Source organism: Silene latifolia, chromosome X (genome assembly GCF_048544455.1).
Source record: "Silene latifolia isolate original U9 population chromosome X, ASM4854445v1, whole genome shotgun sequence".
NCBI classification, from domain to species: domain Eukaryota; kingdom Viridiplantae; phylum Streptophyta; class Magnoliopsida; order Caryophyllales; family Caryophyllaceae; genus Silene; species Silene latifolia.
The window spans coordinates 170412051-170428572 of record NC_133537.1 but is presented as its reverse complement, the minus strand read 5'-3'; the positions used below and the strand labels follow the sequence as shown (position 1 = coordinate 170428572).

General features: G+C 41.3%; 1 non-coding gene across 1 annotated transcript; it reads left to right on the top strand.

Moving 5' to 3' along the window:
* Positions 1-3182: 3182 nt before the first annotated feature.
* On the top strand, positions 3183-3291 carry LOC141625671 (small nucleolar RNA R71). The gene has a single exon (XR_012535439.1). It is a non-coding gene; the product is annotated as a small nucleolar RNA R71 (small nucleolar RNA).
* The last annotated feature ends 13231 nt before the right edge of the window (positions 3292-16522 follow it).

Genomic DNA, 16522 nt, shown 5'->3' with positions numbered 1-16522 from the left:
CAATGCAAAACAGAATGTAAACGTGAATGCAAGCAAATGATATGCGACGCAAAACCCTTCCCCAAACCAAATCGCACAATGTCCCCATTGTGCAAAATCATGTAATGAAGAAAAGAGAAACGAGAATTTGCGAGAAAATGAAACAAATAAATATGACATGAAGTAAAGACTTAGAAACTCACAAGACTTTAAGCACAGCAAAGGAAACCTCCCCAAACCAGCGTGAGCTAGGAGGTTTCAGTAGCCAGCAGTGCTATTAATAAGTACCTGAAAAGACAAGCAAAGTACCACGCATAAAATCGAGAAGGCAATGAAGAAGCGGTATTATGTGCAAAATTGAGAAAAATAGAAGAAATAAATAGTGACGGAAGATAAAGTGGAGTAGAAAACTCCCTTAGTTCCGCAAATCGACCAAACATAGCAGGAGAGAGGTCGTGAACAAGTACAGCAGTGCAGATCGGTCGATCGACCACATCACTCAGTCGATCGACCGAGGTGAAAGGAACAGTAGCTCCTGGAAACTACAGACCAGTCGATCGAGTATATAGCCCAGTCGATCGACTGAAAATACTGCTGTGCTTCAGATTTCTTCGTATTTGCTCAATTGCTTGAGCTAATGAGGTCTTAAAACCTGCAAGTGCACAATAATACGCGCCCAAAATTGCGCAAAACCCAAAGTAAAGTCTAAAGCGCTTAAAAATCCTAAGCAACAAAAATAAAATGCGAAGTCTTGCCCACATAAAATATGGTAAATAGTCTTAAAAGCAATAAAGTAAATGTTTGATAAAGCATTTGATCAACTAATAGTTGATCAAGAATGGCCATGGTATGGCCCACTTCGTCGGTTTCTGGCTACTAGAGGTAGCCTCAACGGTGCTTATCTTATCAGCTGCACCCTTCTTAGCTTCAACATCCGCCGAACTCAACGGGTCAGCAGCTTCTATATCTCCACAATCAATGATCTCTTCGGACTCATCAGAATCTAAATCGGACTCTCTCACTTTGACCGGCTCGTCATCAACTTCCTCATCAGTGCCATAGCTAAGGCAACCAAGACCTCCTCTTTGAATGATCGGCTTCTTCACAGCTAGAGCGACTTGCGGCTCTTCCTTCCCCAAACCAGCTCCTGCAATATCAGAAAAAGACAAATCTTCCTCCAATTTGCTCCCTATCTGGGGCGGAGGGGTTATGACAAGAATAGGAGTAGAGACAGGTATATCAGGAAGCACGAAGTATGATTTCTTTTCAGAAACCGTATTACAGGTGACAGGCCACATAGGGTCCTTCTTCCTAGCTGTTTGGGCGAAGACAATAGAATCCTTCCCCACTTTGAAGGTCGGGGTCCCGTAACCAACATCAATAATCGCACCAAAAAGTGTGCGAAATGGCCTACCTAGAATGATAGGTATGTGGGCATCCTCAGGCATATCTAGGACTAAAAAGTCTACGGGGAAGAAAAATTTCCCTATTTGCACAGGGATGTCTTCTAGGACGCCTATAGGCTGGACCGCAGATCGGTCAGCCATCTGTACTGTCATGTCTGTCACTGCGAACCTAGTCAATTTGAGCTTCCTAGCAAGACTCAAGGGCATTACACTTATACTAGCTCCTAAGTCACATAATGCCTTCTCAATAGAGAAGGTACCTATATTGCAAGGAACAGAAAAACTACCCGGGTCTTCTAGCTTGTGAGGTGCAGTGTGAGACAAATAAGAGCATGACTCTTTGGTTAATGCGACAGTATGCACATTTTCAAGTGACTTTTTCTTAGACAAGAGTTGTTTCATGAATTTAGTATAGGCAGGCACTTGATTAACTAACTCAAGGAAAGGCACTTGTACATTCAAGCTACGAATAACTTTTTCAAATTTATTGAAAGATACCTGTTCCTTCGTCGGCACTAGTCTTTCCGGATATGGGGCTGTAACAAGTAGCTTAGCCCTCTCCTCTAAATCGCGCATGCCGGTATCCGTGGACTTAGGCTGGAAGTCCACTACTTTCTCCTTGTGGAAGCTTGAACCCTCCTCAGACCGTCTCAAATATGAACCATTGATCGACATCGGGTCGTACTTCGGAGCCGGGACTGACCCATCAGCACTCGGGTCTTTCCCCAATATTTTCGGGACTGTCGTACCCCGAAACAAATGATCCCTCAAGTTGTCGGGCATCGGAGGACGAAAAGGCTCACTATCAGCAGCAATCTCAGTCGATCGACCAGTGATGTCAGTAGATCGACTGAGTAGAACAGGACCAGAAGCTTCTGTAACTCGCACTTCAGTCGATCGACCGGGTATATCAGTCGATCGACTAATATACCTGGTAGACGCCTTTTTCTTTCCTTTGCTCGTTCCAGCTTTGTTTTGACTCGGTTTCGCCTCATCTTTTGCAGCATCATCCTCGACCATAGCAGGCCCCTCCAGGGTGGACCCACTCTTCAACGTGATGGCATTAAGGGTCTCCTTTTGGTCGGTTTGAGTCGGTAAGTGTCCCGGAGCTCGAGTGGTATTCTTGCTAGCCAATTGAGCAATTTGGCTCTCTAGCATCTTCATCCCGGCCTCTCTAGCTTGGGACTCCTTCAGCAATAAGTTCTTCAACTCGGTGAACTCGGAATTTTGGGATTGTTGCTGCTGCTGAGGAACATACAAAGGCTTTTGATATGGCTGCTTATGTGGAGGCACATATGCTTGCTGCTGCTGCTGTTGTGGAGGTTGAGTCGGATTCAGGACATTCTGGCTACTCCACCTCAAGTTGGGGTGGACATTCAGCTCATAGTACGTGTTTGTCTGCCTATAATGTTGAAAGGCAGCGCAAGACTCAAAGGGGACAGAACAATTTTCTGAGACATGCCCCTCATCTCCACATCTTCTACAGACGAAAGGACCGTCTGAAACAAAGCATTAACATGGTACATCCCTCCTTTAGAAGCTCCTCCCAACTCATATTTGTCAAACCTTGCAGTGAGAGCTTCTAGTGCAGCAACAGAGGAAGATTCAGCAGCTCTCCTTTGATTGCCTCTGGAATTCCCATATTCAGCTTTATGGGTGGCTAAGTTATCAATGATCTTCCACCCCTTAGTCTCTCCCATATTCTCAGCAAATCGGCCATTGGCTGCAACATCCAAAATAGCCCTCTAATCGTCATACAACCCATTATAGAACTGATTGCAAAGACTCCATTTTTCGAACCCATGGTGCGGTATGGTTCATACCAGTTTCTTGAAACGGACCCATGCTTCATGAAAGTTCTCATCAGGCCCCTGTTTAAAGCTCGTGATCTGAGCTCTAATGGGATTTGTCTTCGAGGCAGAGAAGTATTTCTTGTAGAATGCCAAGGCCAATGAATTCCAGTCGGGGATCCCATGAGCGGCTCGATCCAGATCTCTATACCACTCCCTTGCAGCATCATAAAGGGAGAAAATGAACATGGTCTCCTTGATCTGGTCTTGGGTCACACCGGTCGGCGGGGGTATAGAGCAGCAATAATCAATAAAAATCTCCATATGCTTGGCTGCATCTTCATTTGCAGCTCCCCCGAACTGGTTTCTCTCAACCAGGTTAATATAGGAAGGCTTCGGCTCGAACTTTTTCGCCTCCCCTGGTAGTTCGAATCCTTTGTAGAGATTCGCAGCTATCGGCTCTGAGTGACTAGCAATAGTTGCTTCTTCAGCCATGACTGGAATTTCTGGAGAAGTGACTGTCTCAGCTGAATAAGTAGAGGCAGGAGATGTAGGTGGATCTTCTTCGAATAGAGCGTTCTCGTAGTAACTTGACAGAGTACTCAGCTCTTCCTCTGTCGGTAATACCCTTTGTGATCGTCTCAACTCGCGCAAGGATTTCTCTATCTCAGGATTGAATGGTACTAGTTCACCACCCTGTGACCTGCGCATAAGAAGAAACTACAAAAAGAATATAAGAAAAGTTTAAGGAATGGAAGTCCCTTAAACTAAAGAAAGACTAAATAAAAACAACTAAAAATTAGAACAATTGCCTCCCCGGCAACGGCGCCAAAATTTGATACCCGTCGTTGTGAGTACCAAAAAAAGATTTATAATTTCCTATTAAAACTAACCTAGGCTAGTGGTAACAGGGTCGAACCACAAGGAGGCGAATGTAATTTCTAATTGTCTAATTTAGTCTAAGGTAACGAAAGTGGGGGTTGAATTGATTTGGTCTATATTAACAGCAATAAAAGACAATAAACTAAATAAACCGATAAAACAGATAAAAGAGGGGGTATTAGGATGGTCAGTTCGTTATAGTTTCGGCGGCAGCATACTAAACAGGTCTAAATCAAACACATGAGGCGGGAAATAAAGAGGTCCCCTCGGTTCACTCTTAACAAATAGCATCTTTCGATCTCGCTATAAGTCCCAAATATCATTAATACTAACTTTTGTCCTGAAAAGTGACTAACGGTCTAAACTTTACCTATCTTTCGATCTCAGCATAGTTTAGTCATTTTAATTGGTGATCTAACAACTGTCCCTATCTTTCGATCTAATGGGTCAGTCAAATATTAAGTATTCAACTAGTCGTGTGCACTCGATTCGTCAAATATAACATTTAAATCAATTAAAACGAAAGTAAAACCCCACGAGGTCAGTCGATCGACCAAGTATGTCAGTCGATCGACTGACACGCGATTCAGTCCGCACTATTTTACGCCGCCTACACTATAATTCCCCTACATCCTAGCACGAATAAATTAGCTACTCATGCTAAGAACGATAACGACAATAAAATTAATGAAATTAACAGAAGGATTCATGCTTGAAATAATAGAACAAACGATTAACATAAAATGATGATTACGGTCTCGGGGAACTAACTAGCAATTCTATCCTACAAAGCGATAATAAAGCAAACTGAATTATTAGCAGAAGAATACCGATTGGAATTGCAGCAAGAAATCCAGAAACCGAATGCGAGAGTAATTGTACGAAATAGTATTAAAAACCCTAACTGTTGAATGTTTGAGACAAACTAAAGAACTAGTAAAAACTGAATGAATTTCTGAATGCAAATCTCTGGAAACTAGGTTACGTTATATAGCAAATATACGTAACACTTATTATTAAAACCTAAACACAATGGGCTTCAAGTTCCTCGATCTTTTAATTCTCGTCTGAAGCAGCGATGTGGTCGATCGACTAAGCAGGGCGGTCGATCGACTGACTAGCAGTGTACAGTAGCTTCTGGAGCCCGTGAGTTGGTCGATCGACTGCTCTAGCTGGTACTTGACTTCTATGATCTCGTGGATTTGTCTTTCGGGCCTTGAAATGTGCACCAAGCTCGTTCCTTAAGCGAATGCTTCACGTCAAATGCAATGCAAGACACTCGGGGACGGATTTAGCTCAATTTCCATTGAATTCTTCACATTTCTACAATAATGTACAAAAACACAAAAGTAGACGAAAATAGGGGAAATGGTAGCTTAAACTACACAAATGAGCTCTGAAATGCGTGGAAAATAGGATGTAACTCATCATATGAAAGACACGCATCAATAAATATTATCTTTGGTGCACACAACGACAGGCATCAAATTTTGGCGTCGTTGTCGGGGAAGCAATTGTTTAAAATTTTTAGTTGTTTTTATTTTTAGTCTTTCTATTAGTTTAAGGGACATCTGTTCCTTAAACTATTCTCATATTCTACTTGTAGTTTCTTCTTATGCGCAGGTCATAGGGTGGTGAATTACTACCGTTCAATCCTGAGATTGAGAAAACTTTGCGTGAGTTGAGACGATCATCTAGAGTATTGCCGATAGAGGAAGAGCTGAGTACTCTGTCTAGTTACTACGAGAACGCTTTATTTGAGGAGGATCCACCTTCAGCTCCTGTTTCTACTTCATCAACTGAGACCGTCACATCTCCAGACATGGCTGAAGAAGAAAGTATAGCCAGTCACTCTGAGCCGACAGCTGAGAATCTTTATAAGGGATTCGCATTACCAGGGACGGACAGAAAATTCGAGCCGAAACCGTCCTATATCAACTTGGTTGAGAGAAACCAATTTGGGGGAGCTGCAAATGAAGATGCAGCTAAGCATATGGAGACTTTCATTGATTATTGTTGTTCCATACCCCCACCAACCGGTGTGACCCAGGACCAGGTGAAGGAGACCATGTTCATATTCTCTCTTCGTGATGCTGCAAGGGAGTGGTACTGAGACCTGGATCGAGCTGCTAACGGGATCACTGATTGGAAGTCGTTGGCCCTGGCATTCTACAAGAAATATTTTTCTGCCTCAAAGACGAATGCCATTAGAGCTCAGATCACGAGCTTTAAACAGGGTCCTGATGAGAATTTTCATGAGGCATGGGTCCGTTTCAAGAAGCTAGTGCGAACTATTCCGCACCATGGTTTTGAGAAGTGGAGCCTATGCAATCAATTTTATAATGGGCTTTATGACGATCAGAGGGCTATCCTGGACGCGGCAGCAAACGGTAGATTCCAGGAGAATGCTGGAGAGACTAAGGGGTGGAAAATTATTGATGATTTGGCAACCCATAAAACTGAGTATGGAAATTCCAGGGGAAACCAAAGGAGGAGTGCTGAATCCCCTTCTGTAGATGCATTAGAGGCTCTCACGGCGAGATTTGATAAGTACGAGTTGGGAGGAGCTTCAAAAGGAGGGATCTATCATGTGAATGCTGTTTCAGACGGTCCTTTCGTCTGCAAGAGATGTGGAGGAGAAGGACATGTTTCAGACAACTGTCCTAATCCCTATGAGTCTTGTGCTGCCTTTCAACATTATAGGCAAACAAACACTTATTTTGAGCCGAATGTCCATCCAAATTTGAGGTGGAGTAGCCAAAATGTCCTAAATCCGACTCCACCTCCACAGCAGCAGCAGCAGCCGAATTATGTGCCCCCTCATAAGCAGCAGCAGCCATACCAGAAGCCTTCGTATGTTCCTCAGCAGCAGCAGCAGTCCCAAGGATCTAAATTTGTCGAGTTGAAAAATTTATTGCTAATAGAGTCTCAAGCTAGAGAGCCCGGGATGAAGATGTTAGAGAGCCAAATTGCTCAATTGGTAAGCAATAGTGCAACTCGAGCTCCGGGACATTTACCGTCGCAGACGGATCAAAAGGAGACCCCCAATGCTATTACTTTGAGGAGTGGGTCTACCCTTGATGGGCCCGCTATGGTCGAGGAAGGTACTGAAAAAGATGAGGCGGAACCAAGTAAGAAAAAGGCAGTGACGAATAATAGCAAGAAAAAGACGATCAGCAGGTATGTCAGTCGATCGACTGACATACCCAGTCGATCGACCAGTCTGCGAAAATTTACAGCTACTGTTCCTGTAGACGTCAGTCGATCGTCTAACATTCATGGTCGATCGACTGACGACGCTGCTGAGGGTGAGTCTTTTCGTCCTCCAATGCTAAATAACTTGAGGGACCACTTGTTTCGGGGTACGACTATTCCGAAAATATTGAGGCAAGACCCAAATGTTGATGGGTCAGTTCTGGTTCCGAAGTACGACCCGATGACGATTAATGGTTCATTTTTGAGACGGTCTGAAGAAGGGTCAAGCTACAACAAGGAGAAGGTAGTGGATTTTCAGCCTAAGTCCACCGATGCCGGCATGAGAGACTTAGAGGAGAGGGCTAAGTTACTTCTTTCAGCCCCTTATCCAGAGAGATTAGTGCCGACGAAGGAACGGGTATCGTTTAATAAATTTGAAAATGTTATTCGTAGCTTAAACGTACAAGTTCCTTTTCTCGAGTTAGTTAATCAAGTGCCTGCTTACATGAAATTTATGAAGGAATTGTTGTCTAAAAATAAGTCACTTGAAACTGTGCATTCTGTCGCACTAACTGAGGAGCCATATTCATATCTGACTCACACTGCACCCCATAAGCTAGAAGACCCAGGTAGCTTTTCAGTCCCATGTAGTATTGGCACCTTTTCTATTGAGAAGGCTTTGTGTGACCTAGGAGCCAGTATTAGTGTCATGCCTTTGAGTCTTGCTAGGAAGTTAAAATTGACTAGGTTTGCAGTCACAAACATGACAGTACAAATGGCTGATCGATCTGCGGTCCAGCCTATAGGAGTCTTAGAGGACATTCCCGTGCAAATAGGAAAATTTCTTTTCCCTGTTAACTTCGTTATACTAGATATGACTGAGGATGCCCACATTCCAATCATATTGGGTAGACCATTTTTGCACACTGCTGGTTCAGTTATTGATGTTGATTCAGGGACTTTAACCTTCAAAGTAGGAAAGCATTCCATTGTGTTTGCTCAGATAGCTAAGAAGAAAGACCCCATGTGGCCAATCACTTGTAATACGGTTTTGAAAAGGAATCCTATTTTATGCTTCCTGACATGCCTGTTTTTATGCCTGTTTCTGCTATAACACCTCCGCCCCAGATTGGGAGCAAATTGGAGGAAGATTCTTCTGTTTTGGATGTTGCAGGAGCTGGTTTGGGGAAGGAAGAGCCGCATGTTGCTCCAACTGTGAAGGAGCCAATCGTTCAAAGAGGCGGTCTTCGGTGTCTTAGCTATGGCACTGATGAGGAGCCTGATGAGGAGCCAGTCAAAGTGACGGAGTCCGATTTGGATTCTGATGAGCCGGATGAGGTCATTAATTGGGAGATGTCAAGCCATTGATCCGTTGAGTTCTCGGATGTTGGAGTTGAGAAGAGTGCGATTGAGAAGATGAGCACCGTAGAGGCTACCTCTTTTAGCCGTGTTTGAGCAAGTGGGCCATTCCGTGGCCATTCTTGATCAACTTTTAGTTGATCAAGACGTTTACAAAACCATTCATTTTAATGCTTTTGGACCTTTTTAGTGCTTTTGTGTGCGCGAGACTTCGCATTTTAATGAGTTTGCTTAGGATTTTATACACTTTAGACTATTACTTTGGCTTTTGCGCAATTTTGGGTGCGTTATTGTGTGTATTTACAGGTTCATAGACCTTGATAGCTCAATTTATTGAGCTAATTCGAAGAAATCAGAAAGTTACAGCAGGTTGTTCAGTCGATTGACTGGCCTGTGTGGTCGATCGACTGAGCTGCGATTTTCAGGAGCTTCTGTTCCTGTTCACCTTGGTCGATCGACTGGGTGATGTGGTCGATCGACCACCCTGCGCTGTTGTACCTGTTTTCGATCATTCCCCTGCTGTGTTTGATCGATCATTCCCCTGCCGTTTCTTTATTTTACACATAATGCTGCGTTTCATAAATTGTTTTCTCGTTTTATGCGCGGTATTTTCTGTCTTTTCAGGTACTTATTGGTAGCACTGCTGGCTACTGAAACCTCCTAGCTCACGCTGGTTTGGGGAGGTTTCCTTTTGCTGCGCTTAAAGTCTTGTGAGTTTCCGAGTTCTTACTTCATGTCTTGTTTAGTTAATTTCACGCAAATTCCCGTTTTCCTTTTACTTCATTACATGATTTTGCACAATGGGGACATTGTGCGATTTGGTTTGGGGAAGGGTTCTGCGTTGCATTTCATTTGCTTGCATTCACGTTTACATTTTGTCTTGCATTGTTGTTTATTTTCTCTTATATATACAGAAAATTCAAAAAAAAAAAAATTCAAAAATTTCAAAAAATTTCACGTTTATTTTAGCATATAGGTCGAGTCGGAACGGTAGTATTTCCAAGATGACATTGCGTTTTGCATCTGTTTATGCCTAAGCCTTGCTCATTGACATGTTATTAGTAGAATCGTATATGCATATCTACGAGTTTTCGTTAATTATTTGCTGGACTTGAGACTTGACTTAGAATTTAGGCAAACTACTTATATTTTCTGAGATTTAGAGCCTATAACTGGTGTTATTCATGACCAGTTTATCTAGGATTGTGAGTAGTACTCCTTATGAGACATGTTACATAAATATGCATAAATGTGAACTTAATCAGCTTAATACCTGTATGCATTCGGGTTTGTGGTTAGTTGACACATGTGGAAGAGGTCCCCTTTATTCACTTTACCCATAAGCTCCACACTGCCAAAAATAGCCTTTTTGTCCCGTTAACTACATCCTACATTTAGCCTACCTTTGTCAAGCTAGTAGTTTAGTTGTTGGGATTGTCACTTCGTTTTTGATAGCTAATGCTCATTGTGAGATGACGTTGGGAAGATGAAAAAGGAAGAAAAGAAAGAAGAAAAAAAAACAGAATTGAAAAAGAAAGAAAAGGAAAAGAAGAAAGAGAAAAAAATTGCGTGCTGTACTGTAGAGGGCGGTCGATCGACTGCCCATCTTGGTCGATCGACCGAAGCCCGAGAAGAAAAGAAAATCAATTCGCATAATTCAAAGTCTTTATTAAATGGCGATTTTTGCTCCCATGTTGCATTCATATCTTATGGGGAGTTGATTAACTATGGAGATTGTGAGATTTGTGCTTGCTATTAGCACTCGTTTTTATTGGAATTTTGAGCAAGAAGTTGGATGTTTTCATAATTTGGTTCCCTTAGTTACTAGCTTGGCTTTTAACTCTGTTTTTATCCAAATTTATCTTAGCCTCTTCTTACCCATACCTCACATATCCATATTTACCTCGGCATGTGTCATGGTCATCTGTTTGGTCGGAATGCATATGTACGGTTGTAGAGATTATTTTTTTGTTAGATTGCAGGCATGTTCTTATAGGTCGTAGTTAGGTGAGAGTCATTAAATTTACTTCTTTATATCCTTTACATATACTCACCTGTATTTATTGCGTGTTATGAGCGACCCGTGAGAGTCCGAATTGATAAGTCTCTATAGTTGACGGTTCAGCAGTTTTTAATGACTACATAACTCGTTTACATGATTCACATTACTAATTGATTATTATTTGTTGCATTAAATTGGTTTAGGTTTTACATGCTGCATTTCGCTCTGAGATTGAATTCGTTCCATTAGGTTTTAGGATCGAGTCTAGTTCTTGCTTGAGGACAAGCAAGGGTTTGGTTTGGGGAAGTTTGATGCGTGTCTTTTATATGATGTTTTACACCTTATTTTACACGTATTTTAGAGCTCATTTATGTAGTTTAAAGCTACTATTTGCCCCATTTCGTCTACTTTCGTATTCTTATGTAATATTGCAGATTTATGCGGAAATGAGTAGATATTGAGCAAAATCCGTCCCCGATTATCTTGCATTGCATTTGACGTGAGGTATTTACTTAAGGAACGAGCTTGGTGTGCATTTCGAGGCCTGAAAGATAATTTTATGAAGAATTAGAAGCGGACTATCAGCTAAAGCAGTCGATCGACTGGCGTCCATGGTCGATCGACCAACCCACGACTTACAGAAGCTACTGTTCAGCGATGACCAGTCGATCGACCGGGTGCTATGGTCGATCGACCACACCGCTATTCTGACGTGAATTAATAGAACGAGATTTCCAAAGCCCATTGTATATTAGGTTAGGGAATAAGTGTTACGCGGTATTCTATATAATGTAACCTAGGTTATTCAGAATAATCATCAAGCTTTAATTCAGTTTTTTTCAAGTTTTACCATCAGTAATTAGGGTTCTAAAGATTATTTCGTATTCAATACAGTTTACTTTTGCATTTGGTTTTTGGATCTTTATTCTGCAATTCTTTGCTCCTGTTTCTCACGGTACTTCTTTATTCTATTATTCAGTTTTATTGATTTATTTCGTTCGTAGTTTAGAATTGTTAGAGTAGTTTCCCAAAAGCCAATTTATCGTCTTATGTTAATTGCTTGTTTCGTTAGTTTAATCATGCATTCAATATATTTATTCGTTAATTTCATTGTTGTTTTCGTCGTAGTCATGAGTAGCTAAACCCCTTGTGCTAGGATGTAGGGAATCTGTAGAAGTAGGCGGCATTAGAATAGTAGACCCGAATCGCGCCTTGGTCGATCGACTGGCCTACCTGGTCGATCAACCGGCCACGTGAGATCAATTTCGTTTTAATTAATTAAATTGCTATGTTTGACGAATCGAGTGCACGCGACTAGTTGAATGCCTAGGATTTGACCGACCTGATAAAGATCGAAAGATAGGGAAGGGAGATAGCCTACCTAATTAAGACGACTAAATTAATAAGATCGAGAGATGAGTTAATTTAGCCTTTTTAGTCACTTTTCAGGACGAAAGTTAGAATTAGTGATATTAGGGACCTGTAGCGAGATCGAAAGATGCTACCTGTAAGAATAGACCGAGAGGACTTCTTATTTTCCCGTCTCACGTGTTTATTTTAGACCTACCTAGTTTACTGCCGCCGAAGCTATAGTGAACCGACCATCTTAGCACCCTTTTAATATTTGTTTTCAGCCGTTTATTTAGTTTACTTTTCTTTTATTTCCTTTAGCTATAGACCAAATCAAATCACACCTCCACACACTGTTACCTTTGGACTTAAATAGAACAACTATTAATTGCATCGCCTCCTTGTGGTTCGACCCTGTTACCACTAGGTTCTGTTAGTTTTAATAGGTATTATAAATATTATCTTTGGTGCACACAACGACAGGCATCAAATTTTACATTTAGCAACCAAGATCGATGAGTAGAGGGCGCTAAAGCGGGTGGGATTTGGTGTTCGATTAAAGAGCTTCCCAATACGTACCCTCACCCCTTCTCAGAATCTTTGGGTAGTAGATGGCCTTATACAGGGCGTACGAGAGTCATTCTAGCGATAGGATGCAAAAGGGGGACGAGTCCTTATCTTTAGTACCTATGTCAAGCACTGCCTTTTATCTTGATTGACCGAGGTATAATGTGGATTCGATTGGTTTCTAAGCATCCCATAATAGCTTGGTGGCGATTCTGAACATCTCTAGCAACCGTTTCGAGACCTTCACAGAGATGAAACAGACCGATCTAAAGCGATCCGGTCGAAGCATTTCTACGCCTCCAAATGTGCCTCTAGGACTGCTATACTTCCACAGATTGGCTCGGCGTGTAGGTGGCCCCATGTCCACAGTTTGGCGACTCTACCGGGGACAATTAGGACACTTGTGTCTTTGTGATTCTTAGAGGTGAAACTCAAGTGAGGTCATGGTTAAAGTGTATTAGCTGATATTACGGTGATAAGTCAGGTTCCTTGTCCAGGCCCACAACCTAACCTTTATCCACCAATTGGCTCGTCTCGTCGGCGTGAGTTTTCTCATCCCCACGTCTCGACTATCGATTGCGGTGAGTAAACCGTTGGCGTTACACATTTCTGTTTTGTCAAAGGGCTTTCATTTCCTACGTGAACGAGGCTAGGTCGCCAACCTTACACATTTTGTATAGATTGGTATCCCTCTCGAAGATCGGGGTTTGATCGCTTGGTGTGTAACCACCCTTATTGAGCCATAACCCGTGTCAACATTATGCGAAATATAATGAATTGCGAGTGCTTATGTGCTATATGATCATAAGTCCTTCCGTGTCATTTAAAAACTCTCAAAAACGCATTTTTCCGCCGTAATAATGGCCGTTTCAAACCTCGGTCTTTTGCCGACCGTTGCAAAAACATCCTTTTTATGCCGTCGTAATGACGATTTCGAGACCTGTTTTTTACAAACCATCTCAAACCTTGTGCCACTTTTCACGCTGTCATAATGACGATTTCAAACCTCGGTTTTTCGCCGACTGTTTCAAAACAACCTTTTACGTCGTCTAATGGCAATTTCAAATCTCGATTTCTACAATCGTTTCAAAATCACTTTTTTACGCTGTCGTAATGATGATTTCAAAACCCGGTTTTTTTTATATAACCATTTCAAACACAAAAGCACATTTTTACGCCGTTATAATGGCCATCTCAAACCTCGGTCTTTTGCCGACCGTTGCATAATTCACTTTTATGCCATCGTAATAACGATTTCAAAATGCGATTATTCATAACCATTTCAAAAATACACCTTTCGCGCCGACATAATGGACATTTCAAAACCCTGTTTTTCATCACCGTTCCAAAACACTTTTTCACTGACATAAGGGACATTTCAAAACCCGAGAACAACGCACCATTTTCGAAGATGTTTCAAATCCCGAGAACGACGTGGTGTTTTCGAGACCATTTCAAAACCTAAGTATGTTGCACCGTTTTCGAGAACCATTTCAACACCGTCTTCGGATACGGCGCATTGTTTTTAGGACCACAACAATTTCAAACTTTGAAAATCTCGATTTTCAAAACACGCACCTTTTGGATTTCGAAAACCGTCCTCGAAAACAATAAGCCATTTTGAAGACTGTTTCAAACCTTGAAAACAATGTACCCTTTTCAAAACCGCCCTCGTAAACAACACAATGTTTTTTAGGCTTCAAAAATTTGAACCCTTCAAATTTTCAATACTCGAATTTTCGTAATATCGAAAACCGGTTTTGAAAACCGAAGCGCCACTTTCTAAACCGTCGTAATGACGAACTTTCAAAATTCAAAATCCGTTTCAAAACCGAAATGCCATTTTCCACGCCGTCATAATGGCAATTTCGAGAACGAATTTGACCGTTTTCGAAGCCGTCGTAATGTCGATTTCAACCATTGTGATTTTCCAAATTTGAAATCGCGCTTTTGAAGACTAATTTTACCGTTTTCCAAGCCATCGTAATGGCGATTTTAACCATAGCAATTTTCCAAGTTTCAAAGCGCGTTTTTTTTATAAAAAAATTTAACCGTTTTCAAATCTTCAACCCATTTTCAAATCGCTTGAAGACAAAGTTAACCGTTTTCAAATTCTCCAATTCAAATCGTTTAAAAATAAATTTAACCGTTTTCAAATTCTCCAATTTCAAATCATTTGAAGACAAATTTAACAGTTTTAATGGCCATTGTGATGAAGATTCGAAATTCTTAAATTCTCGATTTTCAAATCCCTGATTCTGAATTTCGAAACTCATCTTTGAAAACCTCGTACTCTTTTCTAAGTCGTTGCAACCCCCGATTATTTCAAACCCGTCTTCCGAAAATGAACTCAACCTTTTTCAAAAGAAAGCCCTAAGCAAACTCCGCCTTTGATGTGGGTGATGTCGTCACTCATCCAATCAAACACATTTATAATACTCAACAAACTACTAGTTAGCGGTAAGTCGAGGTCGATCGATGGGACGGTGTGCTTTGGGTTCTAAGTCTATCTATCTCAATTTATGCTAGTGTCACAATTTATGGGGTTTGTAGTTGTGTTCTAGACTAATAAAAGCAATAAAGTAAAACAAGCAATAAAAGGAAAGATGTAAACAATTGATTAAAAGTGCTAGGGTATCATGGGGTCATGGGGGATTCATGGTGTTGATCATACAAACATGTTTACAAGGTTGCAAGCAATTAATGTTGTGGAGGAACCGAGTTGGGTTATATCTTACGGTTCTTAGGAAGGGTTGGGTCCCGGAGCCGAATCGATTAGATTGTACAACACCTACAAGTCGACTTACTTTCCTCCTAATCAACTTCTATGCATGGTCTAACAAGACTCGAGTTGGTTTATATCTTACGAGTCAAGTTGAGTAGATAAGAGATGGTAAAAATGCAAGGATTCATAGGCTTAGCATTTCATCAAACATAACATGTGCATAAAGTTGACATCACAACAAGCAAGCAATTTAATCATGTGAACATATTAGATTAAGCATGAATCAATCCCATGTTGGTTTCCCTTAATTACCCACTAATCCTAGCTAAGTAACTACTCACTCATTATCATGGGAAACATGTCATTAATGGTGTCAAACATCACAACAAGTATAAACATGATAATAGAATGAAGAAATGAACAATAAAGATTAAAGGGTAAATGAATTATACCAAACTTGAGGTGATCCAAATAATAAAGCAAGAATAAAAGAAGAAACTTGATTGATTGATGAAGGGTTGTCAATCCTCCAATAACTCAATAATCTTCAATTACCCAATAATAAACTTGAATAATAAACTTGAATAATAATTAAGGAGAGATTAATGTGTAATTTATGGAAAGATTAAATGATAATTTATTCTAATCTACTCCTAATCTAATCTAAGAGAATTTCCTCCTAAAAACCCCACACTTGATTAATTACCAAGATGGGGTATTTATAGTGGAAATTAGGTGGATGCATTTAGGGTTAACTAAAGGCTAAACTAGTAATTACACTTTTTAAATGGAACAGGGAGGAGCCGGTATTTCTCGAAGGAAGGGCTTCTTTCTTTGTAGCTTGAGAAGACGAAATTATGCTGTGAAGAAATCCGTGCGGATTGGTGTCGGGACGGGCGGATTCAGGTAGGGGAATCCGGGCGGATTCTGGGAGAAGACGGGCGGATTGTAGGGAATCCAGGCGGATTGTAGGGAATCCGGGCGGATTCTCTTCCAGCGAAATTTCTTGTTTTTCCCAGCCAAAAGACGGGCGTCTTGTAGGGAAGACGGGCGGATTTGTCTCGGGACGCGCGGATTCCCGAACAGCTTCTTTGTTTGACCTCGGATTGTAAAACGGACGTCATTTTCTCATCCGGACTCCTATTGGAGTGATTCAAAAGCCTAGATCGCTTGATTTTTCGACGCCGTTCCATCTAACATATTTTCAGAGCCAAAGGAGCAACTCTTGGTTTGCGTTCCGAGCAATTTTCTTCATGAATGGCTTCCT